The sequence below is a fragment of the Amphiprion ocellaris genome, chromosome 1 (assembly GCF_022539595.1).
Source record: "Amphiprion ocellaris isolate individual 3 ecotype Okinawa chromosome 1, ASM2253959v1, whole genome shotgun sequence".
Taxonomy (NCBI): Eukaryota; Metazoa; Chordata; class Actinopteri; family Pomacentridae; genus Amphiprion; species Amphiprion ocellaris.
The window spans coordinates 25,843,804-25,866,553 of NC_072766.1; the positions used below are offsets into that span (position 1 = coordinate 25,843,804).

The 22,750-nt window shown below is 38.7% G+C and overlaps 1 long non-coding RNA gene across 1 annotated transcript; it reads left to right on the forward strand.

Moving 5' to 3' along the window:
- The first annotated feature begins 408 nt into the window (after nucleotides 1–408).
- LOC118471399 (uncharacterized) lies at nucleotides 409–21,223 on the forward strand. Its single transcript, XR_004848693.2, has 3 exons — nucleotides 409–549; nucleotides 728–825; nucleotides 16,702–21,223. It is a non-coding gene; the product is annotated as an uncharacterized LOC118471399 (long non-coding RNA).
- Nucleotides 21,224–22,750: the final 1,527 nt, after the last annotated feature.

The window sequence follows — 22,750 nt, forward strand, 5'->3', positions numbered from 1 at the left end:
CGGGACTGGGCGCCCACACGCTGCCCTTCCTGGCGCGGCTACGTTATTTTGTCCGAGAGCGCTTTGAAAAATCCGCTGAGGGGCAAGTCACTCAGTCAGTATGCATGCGCATGCACGTGTAGGAGCGTGTTAGTGCGTGTGCGTCTGCGTGTGTGTGACTGTGTGTGCGTGAATCGATGAGATACGTGCTTGATTGGGTCTCCCTTGTTGTAATAATGTACATGAGGAGGAGGAGGAGGAGGTGACGAGCTCAGGCTGCTCCCATGCATGCGGGCTGGCTGGAGCGCACGGATCAGCCGAGCTGTAGCTCCTACTGCCAAAACACTTTCTTGGCCGCTGATTTCTCCCCCGTATTTTTTTTTTCTTTACGTGGCCTGATAGGAGCTATTTAAATCAGCCACGCAGCGAACCAGACGTGTCTCCCCACACTGCGCTCCGCTCTCTTCCTGCGCCTGAAGTGACCGGAGAGGCGCAAACTCTTGACCAAGCGATGTCCGTCTTTTTTTGGCACTGGATGGAATGAAATAAAGTACTTTTTTGTCTTTACAGGTAAGCTGACAGTCTTCCTCAGTTGAGATAGAGGTTATTCAGACATTTTCTGGAGATGCAGCTGCTCCTTTTCCTCGCAGTGTTTCACCTTATGAATGAAAGTTTTTTTTTGTTTTTTTTTAAATTCAACTGAGTTGGTGAAGTGGTGAGGATGAAAATATTCTCTTGTATTTTTCAGGCAAATCCGCAGAGTGGAACGCGTGCCCTCACGGCGGTGAAAATAATGGATAAAAGATTCTTGTAGAGGGAATGGAAGAACAAGGGAGGGTAACAAGGGTGAGTTGCCAAAGGCTGTCTCTCTCGCTCTCTTTCTCTCTCCCTCTCTCTCCTCCTGTCTTCCTCTGAGCCAGACGCGGTGCTGCTGCGTCTCGTCTCTCACGCTCGTCAATAGCCAGAGAAACAGCTTTCTTCGTCGTATCCGCCGAGGGAATCAGATCTGCCCAGCCTTTTCTGAACGTATCGCTTCTCTCGGGGTTAACCGGAAAGTCCGTCCGTTCCTCCTCCGCTCACCGGGCTCGTTGGAAGGTTCGGTGATTGGTGACTCTCCGCAGAAAGAGGATGTTTTCGCCGTAATCTCACCGCGACTGTGTGCGCCGCTCCACCACTACATGCCGTTAGATCCGCCCAAGCATCTGTCCGTCTTTCCATTGGCGCATCCATCAGTGTCACACACACAGAGACACACACACGCACGCACACACAACTGCACACATTCCTTGCGATACTCCAACACCCCTCCCACTCCAACCGTGTACACTCAAACACAACACACACACACACACACACACACACACACACACACACACACACACACACACACAGACGCAACTTGCGCGCGCTCGCGGGCGATGGAGAGCTCTCCTGCTCTCCGCCTGACTGACACAGTCCACTCAGTACAAGCCAAATAAAAGATCGGCGGTTCTTCACCTCCAAATAGGATTTCGAGTGATTTGTGGCTCCCGAAGGCGCGAACACCACCAAATATCTACAAGAACAGAAAGAGAAACAACGTGTCTCAGGTTTCTGAATTTTTGAGACATGGAAATACTTTTATATTCCATGACAGGCTCAATAGGGCTGGTGGTGTTTGGCTCTCCGGTTGCCAGAAAAAAAAGAAAGTTTATAACAAAAACTATATATATATATATATATATATATATATATATATATATATATATATATGTATATATATATGTATATATATATATATATATATATATATATATATATATATATATATATATATATATATATATATATATATATATATATATATATATATATACATACGTATGGGCAGAGAAGAGCATTTTTGTGTTATAAAGTAAATTAACGAGCTCGCCTTCCAGTTCCTTCTAACAGTAAAGATGGGTCTATAGTGTTCACTATTTAATACATGGAAATCTCCAAATAATTACCCCCTTATTTTATTTTTTGCATTTTTTATAATCTCTTAAACATTTTAATGTGCTTTCACAGAACTGCTATATACAAGTTTTGTTCATCTTTTTTTTTCTGTATGTGCATTTTCTGCCGCACACCTGGAGGCACATTATAACATCTCTGCTTCCTCTGAAATTTTAACTGCTGTCATTTCACAAATCCTGCCTCAAAGTGTTCGTAACTGGGCACATTATGGGGCGTGTGGGTGGTGGGTGCATGATTCATACCAGACCAAACACAGAAGTGCAAAATGCATTATCACAAACTAATTATTTCTTCTCTTAAAGTCGTTCGTATAATGCCACACTTCAGAACGCTAGACAGTCATCGGTGTGATGTGCACTAGACTTTTACGCATCTGCTGGTGAACTGGGTACAAGTAGGTGTCGGATGTATGTTTGGGAAGAACGCACCCAACACGGACTTGTAAAGCAAATTTGGCTTTTGACGTGCGCTTCATGCTACACAGATAGTAAATGACTTTTTGTCAGTGCACCATCAGGAATCTTTATTTTCATGGTTATTATTTTCCTTCTTGCATTATCTTTTCACCTCCTTTCTTGGTCATTTGCAGCAGTAATCAACGTTCCAACGGAATAAAAATAGTGATGAATATACGTTTTAACCCTGATAATTATGCTGTTGTGTTATTGCAGTGTTGTTGTTGTTTATTCAAAAATCTAAAGTTCCCTTAGGATTTATTAAGTCTCTCTCTCTCTCTCCCTGTGTGTGTGTGTGTGTGTGTGTGTGTGAGAGAGAGAGAGAGAGAGAGAGAGAGAGAGAGAGAGAGAGACCGAGACAGAGAGAGAGGGAGAGAGAATGTCTTAGGTTCACGACATTAAAACGGTTACATAAAACTTTCTAAAGCACTTGAGGCACTAAGAAAAGCATCAAGCTGTGTTACAGAAAGTAATTCAATATGATCCATATCTGGTAAAGCAAAACGTCTTTTAATAAAAACCACTAATATCGCCCGAACTGGAATCGAACGTTGTAATTTGTAATTTAGGAGACTTGCGGTGTAATTTTGGGTCAAATTATGCCGTTTACTGTATATCTGCTAAATCCACTGAATTATTCTTTAGTGTGTAAATAATTTTTTTAACTTTGTGATTATTGTAAAAGAGAACAGAACTGTATATGTATAGGTTTTGCGCACGATGTTTCTTTTCTTAGCTTCTTTTCTTGGCTTTTTTTCTTTTTTTTTTAAAAAAAAGGACGACGGTATTTTTGGGAAAATAAATACATGAGCAAATCACCACAATTTAATTGGCGTCTGCTTGTATCATACAAGAAAACTGCAAAATAAATAGGCCCGACGTATCAAATTCGGACTGTTAATACTTTCCAGAAGGCCTGTGGGTTAAACATCCCAGTGTATCTCTGACTTTTCATGTTGTCACTGATATTAAAACTAATCTAATTCGCCTCCCTTGTCTTTCGTTGCTCGCAGTTGTGATATTCAAGTCGCTGTGAAGTGAACAGATTTACTTCTCCCGTCCAGAACAGTGCATCATACTGCAAAGTAAAACTGCGGTGGCACACCAGGGTATGTTGGAATTACAGGCTTTACAAACGTTGACGCGCATAGTTTTATATTTGAGTGATTGAGGCATAAAGTGTATTTAAGGATGGAGGGAAGATGAGCGCGCGAGTCATGAAGTTAATCATAAACAGTTGTAATATTGATCCCATCAGCAAAAGAGATACTGTACTTAAACGCATTAGTGCGAGGACGCGCGGACATTTAGGTCCAGGCACCAAAAGGTTTTATGCCGTGTGTGTGTCTGTGTGTGTGTCTGTGTGCATGCATGTTTGGTAAAGGCGGGATTCAGTGAGGGACTTGGGAATTCGCCTCTTCCTCCTGCCGCTGCTGTCTTTACGCACAAGCCGGAGCACCAAATGTCTCTCCACGGACGCATGGCATGGCGCAGTTTTGGCACAGCACGATGGAGAGTTGAATCCAGATTCGTTTTTATTATCGTTCCTCTTAATCAAAGAGCAGCCAAGACAGTGTCGAGACTGACTGAAGTTGCACAGAGACCTCATAAGCAAGCGCGCACACACACATATCCAGTGCGCACTTTGGATAGAGCATATACTTAATCGCTTGGATGTGTTATGAGACATTGTCTTCCCAGTGAAAAAAGGGCAAAACAAAACAACAACAACAACAAAAACGTAAATAAGAACTTAAAACGTTATATTCCTTTATCTGGTCGGAATCCTCCAAAGTCCAGATTACACTTTCTTGTTTTTCCATCTTCTTTCACGAAGATCACTTTTCCAAAGAGAGGCGGCGTTGCGCACCGCCTTCACGGCACACTGGTTTCTAGTAGAGTGGTAAAGAGCCATGAGGAGGGACAGTCAGCCGAGCAATTTGGAAGAAAAAAAAACACAAGAAAAAAAATTAAAGAAAGGCAGTATTTGATATAGGGCAGGCCATGCTCCCTCCCAAACCACTTAACTTATGGCATAGCTCCTGAATCCTTTCACCCGTTCACAGCATGACCGCACATTTCAGCTCAAAAAGGGGCCACATGCTGATAAATATGTGAAAAGTGAAAAAAAATAAAATGTGGAGGTCACCAAATCCGCTTAAATGAACAGGTTCAGTGAAACCCTGCTTGAATAATATTCCTCTTGAGAAATTATTATTTACTAATAGCCATGTTTTCCTTAAAACACTGGAACATATTTTAAAAGCCTTTTCTTACTAATTCTATGAGAACAATAGATTCAAACACTTATATATATATATATATATATATATATATATATATATATATATATATATATATATATATATATATATATATGCTTCTCTTACAGTGGAATAGCTTAAAGGATGTGGCTCCTTTAAACTCCTCACTTTAGTTCCAGAACTCCTTTCCTCCCTAAAATCTGCTTTTTGTCACCTTGTTTTTAATTTATTTCATCTTTGCCTAAGGCCTTGCCTGTGGCTGTTAGCCAAACCATCCTACCTTGCTTTCCTTCAAATTTCCTTCAGACTATTTTATTCTGTAGTGTTGTGGTTTCATTGATAGCTGAATGACCTCCAAAAGTAGCCTTCCCCAACACAGGGCAGTGGTGATGGAAAAGGCACTTATTTGCATGGAAAGAGACAAAAAGGAGGCCAGGGTTATACTCTCCTCAAATAACCTTAAAAGTTACAAACTCCCACCAAAAACAAGACAACACATTGACAGGAGAAGCTGAAAAAGATGGAGTGGATGCTCTCTCTCTCTGTTACTTTCTCTCTTTCTCTGTCTCCTCCTCTCTCCCCACTGTCTTCCCTCCCTCCTCCCTGGTTGGATGTGCTGCGGAGCTAGCAGGGTTGAGAGGGCAAGTGCTGACCAGCCCTCTTTCTTTCTCTGTCTGCTGTTACTAGGTCACCACACACACACACACACACACACACACACACACACGCACACCGACAACACAAACACACACGTATGCACACACACAGCTCTCCTTGTGGTCAGTGTTGCCACCAGGGAGAGGGGTAATTTAAGTCCTCCTTGATGCAGCCTATTCATCACTGTCCCGAGGTCCGTGCTTCAAAATTAAAGTCTGATCTACAAAGTTAGACTGAAATGAGATAAAAATTGGCAGAGGTCACAGAGGGCTGGGCCAGTCAAAACACAAAGCCACGGCTCAGCTGGGCCACTATACGGTGCTGCTTTTATTATTTATTCTCTGCATTTAGTGGGTTAGAGGTTGTGATTTTTGTTTTTAGGGAAAAAGGTCAGAAAAAAAACATGTTGGGAAGCCCGGTGGGTCAAAGCCAAGAAACTTGTAGGGCTGCTCACTGCTTCATTAGCATAGTCTAGATTAGAAAAGACACTTGTATGTGTATTCTGAAGTAGTAAAACTAAACTGCAATTAAACACTTCATATTACAGGCACTTTTCCTAATATTCTAGTTAAAAAGGGACTAAGATGAAAATGACTCAAAGACTCCTTAGGTGTAAATGAATATCTTCATTATACAAACAAAGAAAAGACTAAATGGTTCATGAATGGTCACAGTTAGTCGTAATGAGAAAAATCAAAACACTAACGCAAGTTTGAATTATTAAGTCCATTGCCATTGTATAAAATGAAATGCTAGTAAAAGGCAGGTATAATATGAGTGGAAACAAAGCCAGATAATACTGTTAACTCTTGTGTTTTATGTAAAGCTGTCTTTGTGTGTTCCTTTAAAAAAATACTTCTGACCTTGTCAAAAACAAACAAAAAAGTAGGTCAAAATGAGGGTTGCAATGCTGACTTTTCCAATAGTGCTGTACCTTATGTATCACGATTATGAAATATGAAATGTTTTATGTAACATGGGTAATGGATACATCATTTGGAATTTTGAAAAATACTTTCTCACTTCAGTTGTAGATATAGACGTGTGTGTGTTTTATATTTAAACACGTTTTACAATCAGGTGCCTGAGACCCAAACAAAGTAAATGTGTCTTTCACACATTCTAAGATGCACCATAAATTAAAAACAGGTTTCTAAACAAATCTTGTACAATTGGCAACAGTCATCCAAGAATGTTAAGTGTGTTTTTTTGAACAGTTGAGCTCTTTCCCAGGGTTTCTGCAGGACCTCAAACAGGGAAACAGAGATTTAGTGAAATAATCTTCCTTCATTGGGATTGTTAGAGGAGGAGGTGGAGGACGAGTAAGAAGTAAATCAGACTGCAATCATGCACATTTGGATGATGAAGTTTTTGCTGTGTTTTCTACAAACACAATCAATCAGCAATCAATAATGTCATTGCTGCTCCAATTTCACGTATGCTAATATAAGGAATTGTCTTACATGGCATTTTTTTTTACATTAATGACACATATGTTAACGTGGGATTAGTATTTTAAAAATATATTTTCTAATATAAGTCGTTATTGGAATACACAACATGTTTTTTCCCTGTCGTATTAAATATCGAAAAACAGCATAGCACAGAGTAAAGGAGTTGAAAAATAATTTAGTTTTTTTTTCTCATTGACTGTATCTTTAAGTGAGAAGCAATCAGTGTGCTTTTTTAGTTGCACAAACTGTAGACTGGAAAGTAAACCCTCGAACTCAGTTATTTTTATGAGTAGGTATTTCTGAGGAAATGTTTGTGTCTAATGTCTGATGCAAAGTCTGATGAGTTACACTGTTTATCAGCATACAGTATGACGGCGCACTGCTGAGTGAGTCACTGCTTCCTCCTTACTGCGAGTGTGTGTGTGTGTGTGTTTTATGTGAATGTGTGTGCGGAAACCACGCTGACAGCTGCAGCTCATTACAGGCACTATTACTGATGGGGACTGCTGGGGGAAATTCCTTCTTCCACAGAGCAAACCACCCTGTTTACCACACACGCACACACGCAAACACACGCACAGGCCTTGCTTATTCATAAACTAGAGCTGCAACATCTGCAACCGAGTCAAAAATGAAACAGAAACACTTAATAAACATTTACTCCTGAGCCAGAAATGAAGAAAATGGAAGCTTCTGTAAAGAGGAGGTGAGACACATTACATCCTTCCAGTTGCTGGAGAATGAAAGACATCCTGTGGATGAAGTATACGAGTAGTGAGTCCTGTAGGTGGGTGTGCATGTAAACACAGACACATCCACAGCTACAGGGTGAGCACTCTTAAGAGGAGATGAGATCACCAGAGCACTCTAAGCCTTGCTACACTAGCAAACAGCAGCATCTCTCTCTCTCTCTCTCTCTCTCTCTTTCACAGACACACAGAAACACACACAGACACACACACACACACACACACGGCCACAAAGTATACAGTGTCCAGTGACGTTAATGAGAGGGCTGAAAGCCAGACACACATGTGCTAGAGTCATTAGGGAAGACTTCATAGCTACACTTCAGGCCACTACACTCCATTACTGTACTTCATTGGTTACTCTGCTTGAAAATAGCGGTTTCTCAAAGTCAAGTTCAGGGACCACCAGGGCTCCTTCGAGAGCCCCAGAAACTTCTTCTCTAAATAAAAAAAGACCACTTACCTGTTCTTTTTTTTATCCCTTATTTATTTATTCTCCATTTGTTTATCAAGAGACAGTCAGTGTGTTTATAGTATAAATTCAAAGTCAAATTCCAAATAAGTACTGCTCATTTACATTTCTTTATGCGGTGCTGCAGCAATATCAGTTCCACATCTGCTAATTGACAGTGAAGATGTGCTTTTCTAATTGTGTCTAGTTGGATTTGAAATGGATGATCCAGCTGAGGACTATTTAAAGACAGCATCAGGAAAAAGGTGGATACAATGAATCAGAAGTTGAATATAGAAAAGTCAGAAGTAACACTTGCATACAGAAAATCATAGTTAGAATTTAGGTTTAACTATCATCAAAATAAAAAATGGAGTTCACTTGATCAGTAGATTCTTCAAGACTGAGTTAGAAAAATAAAGCTGTCATTCTCAAATAGTTATCTTATTGTTAATAAAATCCACAAAAGGCCATATCAACAACATCCACAATTGTTTCTTTTATGAAATGTGTCTATGATTTGTTCACTTTCTGATTTACTTCGTCCACTGCTAATGTCTTAAAGGAATAAAGACTTTCGCAGTTGCAGCTCTCCAACTTTCTTATTCTTTCTTCTTTGGTCCAATTTCCACTCTCAGAGTCACAGAGTTTGCGGCACATTCCCATTAAGTCCTTGACAGTCCCAGGGTTGTCCCACTGTAAAATCATCAAGTGCATAAGAGCTCTGGTATAGATTTTCCAATGCAATTATGCTCACTACTTCTTCATAGTAAAACTGGTGATGTATAAACAGGGTTGTCCAGCCCCCATAAAGTGTACACAAACCAATGGCTTAGGGAAGAAATCGGCTTGACGTTTCTCTGTGACTAGTGACAGCATCTGGCTGCTGCTGTTGTGGTTATTTACTGTATTGCACTATTTGTAGAGTTGTTTGTGTTTCCAGTCAAATGTTTTGCATAAGATTTCCATATGTTCTTACATATGACTTTTGGTCGTTTGCCAAAATGCATAGACACTGTAATGTCACAAACTCAGTGATTAACTGACCAGCTTATTAATCTGCAAATGAAAAGAAGTCCTTTTTTTAAATGGTGAATGTGTACCGTCACCATAGTGTGTCCCATTCCTCATTTTTACATCATCTCAAGCCCTCATGAATGCTCACACTTAACACTACAGCTGTGACATCTGCTAAATCTGTGAGGGTTTAGTGCTTCGACCTGAGGGTGGAGATTGGGCCATTTTCTTCTTTTTGGAATTCGTCTTCTTCCATGTGTCTCAGTGCCACCTGTCTCAGTTTAATTGTGGAAGTTTACTCATATAATTCATTCTGTATGTTAAATTAATTCAAGTTTTACCTTAATGAAAGTTGGAAACACCAGTGGCTTCCATGGCAAAAGAAAACAGAAAATGAGATGCAAAAAAAAGAATTCAATGAATAAATGAAAACAGATGTTTTTTTTTTTTTTTTTAAATAGAAGTAACACAAATGTACATAAGAAGTAGTGAGGTCTTTCAGGCATCTGTGGATTTAAAATATTTACTGCAGATAAAATTTGCTGCTCCTCTCAACATCGACTGTTACATTGATGACAGTATTTACTTTCAAAATTCCCTTAAATAAATGCATTTCACTGTATTGTCATTTTTATTCCTAAACATTTAGTGCCACTTCAGGCACATTCAGGATGTTTGAATGTGTGAATTTAACCATTTAGCAAGCTCTGACTTCCCCCAACAACCTTCATTCCCATGAGTTCAATGTTTACAATTCACTTATGAAGCAGACCCAACCAGTGTGCAAAGTTGGACTTCTGACTAATTGCAGTGCAGCCGTCCAGCCGACTGGACAGTTGGACAAAAAGGAACACTAATGATTTATATTATGAGGAAGAATACATTAAATCATTTAAATATGTAGGTTTGCAAATGAAAAGCACTGCTCTTTCATTGTTTTTACTGAGTTTGACCAGTCTCACACATATCTGAGTAATTTTGTATTGCATTAAATGCATCATCTGGTAATACAAGACACTCTACAGATAAACAGAACCCTTTTACAAAGATTTAACTGTATACATATGTGTCTTGAACGTTCTTGACCCATAAATATGGCATCAATAAATCAGAATTAGATTAATTTTCAACCTTTAGAATTTTTCTGCCAGTTTTGTCTCTATTCAGTCTGATTGGGCAATGTTGTAAAACTAGAAATGTCCAGACTGAGACTCCACTGACAGCGTGGACTGTCCAGAGTTACAACAGACTCTTACTGGAAGGACATATTACAGCTATTATATTGTCATTTTCTTGTCGGTGAAGCTCAAACTCCATTCACATCCTTTGTTTTTGGAGGAATTCAACAGGCAGAAAGATCTATATGAAGATGAAGGCCAGATGCCACTAGTGAGAAACAAGAATTATTTTAATAATATATACATATATTTAGGTAATTTATGTTAATTGGCCTATGACAATAATATATCCCAAATATAAAAACACTAGTGAAAAAAAAAAAAAAATATATATATATATATACACACACACACATATATATATATATGCATTTCTTTATTCATTTATTTATTCATTTATATTTTGTATGTACTTAAATTACAATAAATTGTGTATTCATTATTAAAGACATCTAGTTCTTTGCTTTTGCTATACTTAATTATATAAGTTACATGTTTTTAGAGGAGTGTGGTTACTGCAAACAGATTTATTTATATTTAAGTCGCAAAACTGAAAATGACTTGTAAAAATAACAAAACAAAAATTGGACTGCAATTTACTGCAAAATAATAGATAAAATAAATAAATACATACATTTTTCAGCTCTGATGGTGCTGGACTTATTCTCGGCATAGACACTTTGTTCCCATTTCTTTCAATGTAGGAACTGTGTGCTGTTTGCTGTACAGAAAACCTCATAGGTCAATGAGGTACGATTCCAATGGCACGACAGGGAGCAGTTCTCTGTACATAGGAGCTGGTGTTAGCATCAGCCGAGTCAAATCAGACTGAATCAAACATTGGGGGCGTATTGCTGAACAATCTTAACATTGGGCACGTTCAGCTATGGGTAGCACAGAGTGTAATTATTCCATCACCTGCATTGCCTAAAGCAAGCAAAACTTTGTCACAACAACCAAATATCAAGGCAAAGTGTGCTTAGCTTATTTGTGGCTGTGACTCATCTACCAATAGCAATAGTTTTAGTCCACAGCCCTGGCCCCTTTTTCCTTTTTCATCAAGCAAGATAGCTAGCAAGCTGTGGTCATTGATATGGTGAGGCGTTGTACTACAGTCATTTAGCAGTTGTAGCTTAAAAGATGAGGAAGTCACCAACATAAATCCATCAGTAGAGGTGAGGTGTTAGTTCAGGTATACGCTGGAATCAGGTTAGTTTGAGGCCTCTCTTTAAAGAAAAGCTTTGCCATTGCATCGTCCATTAACCATGCACAATTAAGAGAAGTACAATAAGTAATAAACAAACAGAACTTACCTGATCATTGTCTTAGCGTCTAAGCACACATTTCAATCAGCTTTGCTTTCCCTTTAAATTCTATTATTCCTAAACCCTGACTGGTCCCTAACAGTCCCAGGTTTCAGCTGGAATGAAAATTTTCTGTAACTGCAAGGGTCTTAAAACAAACAAAAAAACAAAAACAGAAAAAAATAATAATCACATTTTGCAGTAATATAGGATGAAACCCTTCAAATCAAATTAAGTTCTACATTCAGCTGAAAAAGACAGAAACCTTGCATAAACTTGAGATACATCAGTCTGTCTAACCTGAATTAAACGCAAGATCTGAGGCCATTTCATTCTTTGTTACAGCTTAACTGTATTATATAAATATTGGCCATATGCAAACATAGCACTAGGTTATAGAAACACTCAGGAGTGAAATACAGTATATCTGAGGATATACAGCAGGTGTGTAGGAAGCGCAGCGGACACAAATCATGAGCTGATACTTATGTCACATCAGCCCAAAGGTACTTCAGCTGCACCCAGTGTTTATCTTATTGCAACTCTTCTTACTGTCACATTAATATCTCCCTCCACCACCCACATCCAGCTCACCGCTACCCTGTACCATACACCTGTTACAGGGAAACAGAGACAGATTGTTTTCTTTTATTAGAGAGCTGCACAAATAGAAAAGTAGAGAAGTTTAGTTTTCAGTGTTTAAATCAGATTAAAAGATGCATCAAACTATTTAGGCACAAACTCTCTTCATACAGAGGTCATTTGCATTAGCTTGTGTTGTGGAATTCCATTTATTTCAAAGAATATTATGAAATATTTATTTCTGCTTAATGTTTGTATCCAATGCAAGACACTAATTCATCTAAGATCAACTGGAAAATAATTATTGTCAGTTTTGGTTGGTTTTTTTTTTCCTAAAATTGTAGGTTCATGAAACTTGATTAATACAATTCTGATTTGTTAAGGCAACTCAAAATGCTTGGTTAAAGTTTGGAAAAGTTTAAATGTTAAACAAAGTCTTACACTGACCTCAAAGCTGTGTTGATTTGTTCAATATTAAATTAAAATCAAAACAAAGAAGCTTTAACTGGGATGATGAACAGGACATTACGTGGCTCAGAGTGGTACATCACAACGTCAGACTTTTAAAACCTGCACTTTAACACATACACAATTACCAAAAATAGCCACCTGGAACAAGCAAATGACTCTACTGCGTCACTGCCTGGATGGTGAGTATGGCAGTGACGTAAGTCGTGTACTGTGGCCTGTGCAGACAAAACTCTCCACCACTATCGTCATCGAAACACTGCAAGGCTGCAGTTCATTCTTTTTTATGTGGAGCAAACATCTGAGGATAGATGACGTAAAAACACTCAATAAACTTACTAAGAAGGCCGGCTCAGTTCTGTGTGTGTCTGTGTGGAGATGGACAATCTACATGCAGTGACAGAGACGAAGATGTTCTTGAAACCCCTCTCCATCGTGGACGATTCCCACCCTCTGCACTTTGCTTTCTCTGGCCAGGAGGGGCACACTCAGCTTGATACTGAAAATGACAAAAGGCTCCAGTGAACGTCACAGAAAGTTATTTTATGTGGCCATCCAGTTTCCTGTTTCTGTTGAATTTTTTTTATTTTATCTTAAATTTAATTTTAATTTTTTTATTTTAATTTTTCATTTGTCACCCATCACCCAAATCTGGCAAATTAAATTAGATGTACATTAACAATTCATAGGAAACAGGATTGAGTAGGAGTTACAGTAAGTAATAAAAAATGTCCCTACAATAAAGCCACAAGACAAGCATCTGTCAGTTAAAATACACTTTAGAATTTCATGCACTTGATCTGTGTTTGTTTATGTGTGCACGTTTCCTGTCATACCCATACAAGTCTCCTAACGTAAACTCACACTGACCTCACATTGAACCATTATCTATATGCCTGTCCATGCCTCTGCACACACAATAGATAGGATACTGTGTTAAATGTAGGCACCCTGGGGTGCAATGGCCACAGTTTCTCCCTTACAAACTGGCAGTCAGGTGCCCTTGGGCTGTGTGAAGATGTTAGCTGACTTGACATCCACGTTGGAGTCATGTCTGCTCTGCGACTGCTCCACGCCTGTCTGAATTAGCGCTTCACTGCCGGGCCTGAAATGGCCAACAATCTGCCCTACCTCGGGGGAGGCAAGTAGAGAGGTCAATATGCTCAAATGATTTTCCACTTCTGCAGAGAGTGAGTAGTCCTAGCTTTAGGATATTTAGTGACACAGAGGATTGCTCACTGGCGTGATTTTTTCAATATGTCTCCTGCTCCTCAAATGCTGAGATGCGGATTTTCGTGCGTGCGAAGTGATGACTGATGGTCGTGGAAATAGGATGCAGTGTCCTCGACAGTAAACAGATGGTGACCAGCAGATCACCATGATCAGGCCTCCGAGGTTCTGGACTCTCACAGGGACGCACTGTGTCCTGTGAAGGGTGTATATGTGTGTGTGTAGTCCGAAGTAGTTTGTAAAGCCCTTCCTTCTGAACTGTCAACCTCCCAGAGAGAGGATCAAGTGCTAAGCTGAGGACTCAGGAGCTCAGTGCCTGGTGTGTATATGTGCGTATCTATGGGTGTGTGTGTGTCCAGCAGCCCACACTTGTGGTTTTAGGGACTAAGGATGTGATATATCCTTTTATCTGTTACTGTGGGTGACCACAAGCTTGACCGGAGTCGCTCCGCAAAGCTAAATCCACACACTCAATGGATCAGTGTATTTGTGTGTGGTGGGATGTACAAAGGTGCATCAGAGAGCAGCGCCTTTCTCCTGAGGGGGAAGCACAGAGTTGAAAGGTCAAACACACATGTGGGGGGTCAGTGAGCAGCTTGGCAAGCGGAACAGAAACCTCATATGTGCAGAAACACGTAGATCTGTTACTGTGTGTGTGTGTGTGTGTGTGTGTGTGTGTGTGTGTGTATCTGTATCTGTGTGAGGTAGATGAAAATAGTTTTGAAAGAGGTCAAACATTAAAATGTAGAATATTAGTGTTTGAATCGGCCAAATATGTGTGTGTTGTATCTAACATAAAGCAAGAAGATCGCTTCTCCTTGTATTAATTTTTATCCCTGTAATCATAAAATGTTTCTTGTGGTCAAGAAAACGGGCAAGGAAAACGTTGTTCTAACTAATTTACATAGTTTTTTGTCCTGATTACTATTTGACTAACTATCATTTTACAAAACTCTGTTGCACAAACTGGTGATTTTAAGCAAATTACTGAGTCATAACTAGAAAGTGTTAATTATGCCCCCTAGTCCCACTGATACAAATGAAGAGCTTTGTCATTATAAATCCAATTCCTGGCACTCAAGTAAAATTAAAGGTTTATACAGTATAGACTAAAGCATTGGTTCCCAGCATGTCTTACTTGTAACCCCTTAATACGAAGCAGCATCTATTGTATTTGTTAACTCTCACAATGTCCCTTTGAATTGTGAACACTTGTTTTTTGAGTAATAGAGAGCTTCATTTGAAATCTCAAAGAAAATAAAGCAAAGATCACAAAAATCAGAATTGAAGGTAGAATATTTTTCTTTTCTTCTTTCATTTCAGGAATCATCACTTGACCCACTGGAGCTGTAGCACACAGCATCAGGGTCAACACCTATACAATGGCTGCTGACCCTGATGCTGAAAGCCAGTGGGCTAAATCACTGCAAAAATACACTAAGAGATATGTACTCCTCAGAGTGTTTTGACACTCAATAAAATTAAACCAAAAGCTGGTTCAGTTTTAGGATTTTTTATTCTTTTTAGACAATGTGTTGGGGCTAAAATGAGCCACATCAACAACAAAAAAAAGCTAAAAAAACTGGTATTTTTATTATTCCTCATCTTATTATGTGTGGATGTGTGTGTGTATATATATATATATATATATATATATATATATATATATATATATGTATGTATATTTCTAAGCAATCCCAAACTTTTGAATGGTGCTATATATATATATATATATATATATATATATATATATATATATATATATATATATATATATATATATATATATATATATATATATATACTGTATGCCATGCATAATTGCGTCCCTCCTCTCGTGTTGACCAGTGCAATTTGAGAGCTTCAAATTTATTTCTGTAATTGCTCTAGCAGACCAGTGAATTTCTTTCACTGCATCTTCTAAATCTCTGTGAAACACAATGGTAATAGTTAGGTGGTGCTGGACATGATGCGTCAGCAGTGGGGCAAGAAGTCATCAAGCTGACACTAGTAGGAGCCAAAATATGGTGCTCATAAGAATACTACACACTGATTGAATAATCAGTTACCATGAGAACCATCCACTGAATCATAATGGCACAGGTATAAGGTTTGCTACTAAAATAAAGAAAACAATTTTTGAAGTATTTGAATAAAAAAAAAAAAAAAAGAGGGGGGTTTGATTAAAAATGTCACCAGTTATGGGCCAGATACTATTACTGAGTGCAAAAGCAAATACTACATGAGAATCAGTTATCAACTTTGATACTTGCTGGGGTTGTACTTAAATCTGTAGCTGCTTAAGCATCATCGGTGGTTTTGTTACACTGATAAATGTATTTACTTTGAAAAAAAGCAGTGGTAGCCACTCATTATTGCTGCACTGATGCTGTGCATTTGGCACGTCCTTATACTGCAGATGCTAGTCATATTAATAGGTACTGTATTAGTAACAGAGTGGACATGACTACACATTTTATCACTACTCTGTTAATTTTTTTTCTCTCTTTGCTTTCATATCTTTTTTCTATTTATAAAACATGCCAAGCTCACCCCATCAGCCTATGCAATAGTGACAAAAAGGATGACTTTCATTTACACGTGGGATGAGGTGATTCTCTCTGCAGGAAAATAGAGATGTACAGTTGATGTGATTTTACCGCTCCTAACGTATTATACCATGGTTTATAGTGTTGTAACAGGAAGCGGCGTATGTCAGGGGGGTAGTGCTACCTTACAACGTAAGAAGAAATGTGTTAAAAGCCAAACCGTGTTTGTCGACGTGTTTTCACAGCTACGATCTAAACTACAACAAGAGTTGGAGTTACTTGGAGGGCAAAAGAACGACGCAGATTGGTATTTCGAGGTCTCAATCTCATCATCTCACTTCCTCTGCTTCTTCTACGTTTTTGCAGGTTGGCGGAGTGATTTGCAAGATCATTCATTGATCCGGTGCATTTGACTTCAGCCGGAACTAGCAGTCTTCCAGGGTATGAGACCATATGCACACAAGCTCACACACTTAGGTGCAACGAAACACACTCATCTTAACACGTTACTCGTTGCTAAGTAGATGTTTCAGTCGCCTGTGCATGCCCTCCCTCGCTACCCTGCTTTGACGTCACCCATCAGTTAGTCACACACACACACACTCCACATCACCCATCAGTTCACCCGACAGACACCTAAATGTACATCTTCACACTCATGTAGAGCCCAACATTTTTACATCACACATCAGATTACCCCAGATTCACACACACACACACACACACACACACACACACACACACACACACACACACACACACACACACACACACACACTCACACACTCACAAATCATCACACATCAGTTATGTCTTTGGAGTGGGAGGGGTTGACAGGGGAGAGGAAGAAGTACACAGGAAGTACATTAGTTATCACTCCCCTGTCTTCTCCACCTTTTCACTTCTTATCACCACCTGACGTCTCAGACCCTGGCCGAGCCACTTCTCCTTCCCATCCCACCCCTTTCCTTTTCTCTTTCTGTCTCTCTCTTGCTCACACACACACGCCTTTAAAAATGACTTCCGTGCTCCACTTTAATGTCGGGCCCTTGGATCTAGATGACACTTGGCAAGCCGCAGGAGCCGCAAGACAACTGGATGAAATATTTAAATGAAATATGGCAGGGGTATAAGAGGTGAAGAAAGGAAGGGGAATAAACGATGGAGAGAAAAGAATACAAGACATAGGAAGAGGGAAGAGAGAGTGACAATATTCAGATGGTGAGCAGAATGTGAGGAATTTCTTTTCTTGGCTAAGAGAGGGCCGGTTGACAAGAGGTGCAGATGAATTGGCTTTCACCTAAATGTAGCCTGGAGAGATATATACCAATATAGAATGAGATCACATCACTTCGTCTTGGAATAATCAGCAAGTCTCAGGATGTGTCAAAGCGGTGTCAGCACTGTGCCAGCTCAGCTGCTTAAATGAAATGAAACAGGGATTTTGTGACTTTAGAATGTAGTTCTGTCTTGCTTTTTTATCAATAAGCCTAGAAGTCTATACAGAGCCATACTGTGAGACGACACTAAATGCTAACATGGCTATATGCTCAATGACAGCGCTGATGTTTAGCAGGCATTAGCTTACTGTGTTAATACAAAAGATTCACCAGCATGAATGGAATCATTGTGTGATTGTTTGAAAGCACAATGTCTCAACTTGTAAAACATTTTATTATACCAAAACCACAACAACAATAGAGGACGCAGCAGTAATAGTTCCCCCCTTGTAAAGAGTGCGTACACACCAAAAGAGTCATTCTTTTTTGGTTGTCTTTTTTTTTTTTTTTACCTCAAGAGTACAAAGACCAAAATGCATTTTTTCTTTTCTTTTTTTTGTATTTCTTTGTAAGAAAATGGGGTGAATGTTAAGGAGCTGAATGTGTTTGTTTGCACTGAACAGAGATTACAGCCTAGGCTCAAATGAATGGAATTAGTTTTGCAGATACCCTGTCAAAGCAAAGCTAAAAACTGGGCCTAAAGAGGGAGTCAAGCAATCAGCAGTTATTACAATTAACTCTGCTGGGAACATGAATGTTTGCAACAAATTGTATGGTCCAATCCAGCCATTAGCTTAGTTAGCCATCAATAGCACTCATGGAGCAGTCAGGAAATGATGAAAACCTGTAGAAGTTATTGTTAAAGAGCCATGTAGGTACCAATCCTTGCAGATAGCTGTTTGGATATTTAATTTGACAAATTAAACACTCTTCCAAGATGGTGATGGAAATTAAAGGGGATCATTATAATTTTGCTCAACCTCAATGGATCTCAATATCTTGCAATGTTGTTGTTACATCTTTCTTCTTTGTAAAGCATTTAACAAATTAGTTAAGAAAATACTATACAAAATAACATTATTATTCAATAGTCCAGACATTTCACTAAAAGCCATTTAACCTCATGATGGTGTTAAGTGAACAGCAAAATTAACAGGACACATCCTCTGGAGACCATCAATGTCTGCACAGAAATTTGCAACACACCATTCGTTAGTTGTTTAGATAATTCAGTCTGGACCAAAGTGATGTTTCGAGTGATACTATTCTGACAAGTCATTAACATTTTGTGTATGATCACAGTTCAACTTAGATTTACGGCATTATTATTCAACCTGTTTAACATACTAAACACTACTCACAAAAATTCTGAAACCTCAAAATGTTATCAAATCAAATCAAGCTTGATTGTCATTTAGCTGTACATACTACAGTAGTGTGGACAAGATGAGACAGCGTTTCTTCTGGATCCAGTTTAAAGCAATTAAACGAACTTTACAACAGAGGAAAGAAAAAAGGACAATCGAAAGAACACCCACACCTATGCAATCACACAACCACCCACCCTCCTGCCCACACACATACACACATCCCTAAGTTTTACAAATTGGCAGTTGAATTATTATTAAGTGTCCATAGCAGCAGCCAGTGATGTAAAGTCCACAACAGTTAAAGTGACCTTGTGGAATGATAAACAATTTAAATACTGAAACTGAAAATACTAAAATTACATGAAGGTGCAGAAGTGTATGCATATCTGGATTAGAAGTTTAGCATTCTGACAGCTTGCGGATGAAGCTGTTGTTATTGAACACATTATGAAGGACACCAATATAAATGTCAACTTATCAGACAGTCTTTTTTTTGCCCCTTTAAACTTGAAAAAAAAAAGGCTGATCTTTGCCACTAGCTTATATGATGTATAGCTACCCAGCCCGAGCTAAGGTTTGTTAGCAAGAATTAATGTTTTTATTTGCAACTCAAGTAGGTCTGCCCAGTATATAATTTCAGCATCAACAATATGATTTGTGCATTAGTCACATTGTGGGACATGTGATGTGAAGTAAGTAAATTAACTGAGATTCCATGCTACAGCTTTTTGCTGCTTGGTGATGAAAGACATCCGCAAAGTTCTCATTGTTACATCTCTAATCTACAAGAGAAGTATGTCTGATAAAACCTCATTTAGTCTGTGGTTATAGCGTATCGAAGAGATTTTTAAAACTTTATTTAAACAACAGAGAATTTGTTAGAGTTCTACATGTGGAAAATTGAGCAAGGCAAGGAAAAAGAAAACCTTGGTTTCAAAAAGAAACACAATGTCATTTGTGTGAAAACATCCCCATGAGCAAGAGGCAACACAACTGATTTGCTTCATCATTTAAATAAATGCCAAAAAATCTGCATAAGTAGTGCAAAGACAGATCTGGATTCCATCCAAAGCAGAAAAAAACATTTTGTATATCTTTGCCAGGTAGGTTACACCATTGGAGAAGCTGCTTTTTTGTTTGTCTTTTTTTTTTTTTTTTTTTTTTGAGATTTCTCAGTGATTGACTTTTACTTTCAAGGCAACAAAATCACTTCAATCATTTTAGAATGACCAGTTCTTTCTAAATTGAAGTTATTCAAGTCATCTGGTGAAAATACCTGCATTTTTTTCACACCACAATAAATATTGCAACAAACAAGGCATTGCAATGTCTTTTTCTTTCAGTACCATGTAGCCATAAACTCAAGGTCTTCCAGAGTTGAGGTTTAGCTTTTATTATGTATGATTCTGAATTATAATAAAATTTTGACCTAGCTAATTGCTGACTATGAGTGCACTTATCAGAGTGTGTGTCTGCCTGTAAAAGTGTGGATTCCTAGTGATTACAGCAACTACAAGCTACCCTAGCTTGTCCAGAGTGGGAAGTAGCAATTATGAGAGCAGAGAGGGGACCAAAGGAACACCAAAAATAAATTAGTAGAGGATTTTTTTTCGCATTTTATTCTTTTGTTATATATTTATTAAGTAATTTCAGCTCCATTCATGCAAAAATATCTTCTAACTCTTACGGTAAAGTAAAGAAGACAAAAAGCTGCCTTTTTTCATTTTATTTTTTTACTATCTAAGACCCCTGAGATCTAAACATCTTTAGGATCACTGGGATCATAGCCGAGCCTTGTAATTACGTGTTCTATACCTTGAAAGCACAAAGTGTATATGTGAGTTTTATTTAGCCTATTTAATTGTCCACCCATGTCAAATTAGTGATATTTATCGTTTTAGCTTGCTGATCCTGCAAATGCCTATTTAAAGTGTGTGCATGTTTACCACTATGTGTGTGTGTGTGTGTGTGTGTGTGTGTGTGTGTGTGTGTGTGTGTGTGTGTGTGTGTGTGTGTGTGTATTCTGCATGTACATAATGTATATTGTTAAACATGTGTGCATGGGTTTGTATTTGTCCTGCTTTTCGCAAAGCTGGACATCAGGGCTACCTGCCAGGTAGTGTGTGGTGTCTATTAGCTTATGCAGTAAGTAAAAAGAAGTGAACCCAATATTACTGTGTCCTGTAGTGTTTCAGTAGTTGAAAAAAGTCAATAAAAATAAAGATTTGATGCTAAAAATGTGTGATGTCATTTGTAAATTGCATTCAGCATTGTACAAAATACTCGTATTCCCATGTGTGCAGAAATGTTGTTTCTGAATTTTCAGAATGAACTCCCTCCTTTGTTGCCAGACCAAGTGAGGTGAATGGCATATGCACAAGCAAAACATAGAAAAAAAGAGGTAGCATATATGTGTTTTACATGCATACCAACAGTTTGTGGTGGTTTTAACAGAGCAAGGGGTGGGTGGGAGGGGGGGTTGGAGGTGGCGTGGGGATGGGAGTGTGGCAGTGGAGGAGATCACAGTCTTCATTATTCTACAGAACAAATTCTGCATGCAACAATGAAAATGCTAACGTATTGCCATCCAGTAGTTCGGAGTAAAGTATTACTTCAAATAAACATTATGTTTCCAAGTGCCGGGCTTTGTGAATAAATGAAATGGAGAAGGAACAGAGGGGTTTTCTGCTGTGATTGGGTGCAGATGTGAGCTCCAGTCTGGGTTTGGTTAAAGTCCCACTGCCAGGAATATTTGCTACAATTCAATAAATAGAGCTGTTAGGAGCAAGGCATTTCCTTGTCACCATGTCAAGGTTTCAGAGCGGATGTTTCACATTGGGTGTTTTCACTCCATCTATCCAGTGTTTAGCTTCTACACTCAGCTCAATACAAAACACTGCGACTATTGAAAAGCTGCAGGGGCAGATTAAATGATTCATCTGAATGTGAATTTAGACTTGGATTTACAGATGTATGCATTACAGTTTGATTGCTGTGGGGCTTTCAGTGGTGATACATAAGACCGTGGACATGGGATTTTTGCTGTTGAATATTGTTTTTAACACTTTTTAAACAACCGTGGAATGCAGAAATGCCCATGTAATTAATTGAATGGTTTTAGTTTTAACTAAACTGAACAATAAGACAAAAACCTTATTTAATTAATATTAAATGTTCATTCATTTTTGCCCTGACATTTCTAGGCCAACTGGTATGGATACGTATCTCCAAATTTGTAGGTTAAACAAATAAATTTCTTTAATTGTCCAAATTATTTCAGTGTCCATCTTGATGTATAATCATGAACTTGCATAGTAACAGCATCTTTTCAAACCCTTAACCTCATATCTGCATATATAAAATCAAAGCCATAATAACTGCATCTACACGATGTAAAGGAACATTGTCCAATATTTGTAATGTTTTGACCTATACAATTGTCTTTCATCTTCACTTGCAATCTGCCTCCCTAAAATGACTTGCTGTATCAACCTAGTGTGATTTAGTGTGCAGTGGGTGTAACGCAGGTCTGTGTTCTGTGATACGTTATTTATGTTATATATATAGATACACATTTTAAATTGAGTATAATTGCACGCTGCAAATGCTGCACATTTGGTGGACAGGTGGAGCATTTCAGTGACTTCATCATCCATATCAGCAAACTCATCTCTTCCATTGCTCCTTCATAGCTCCCTCTCACCGTCTTCTTCTTTCTCTTTCTTCTTTCCTCCATCTCCTCCTCCTCCCACTTTCCCTCTCCTC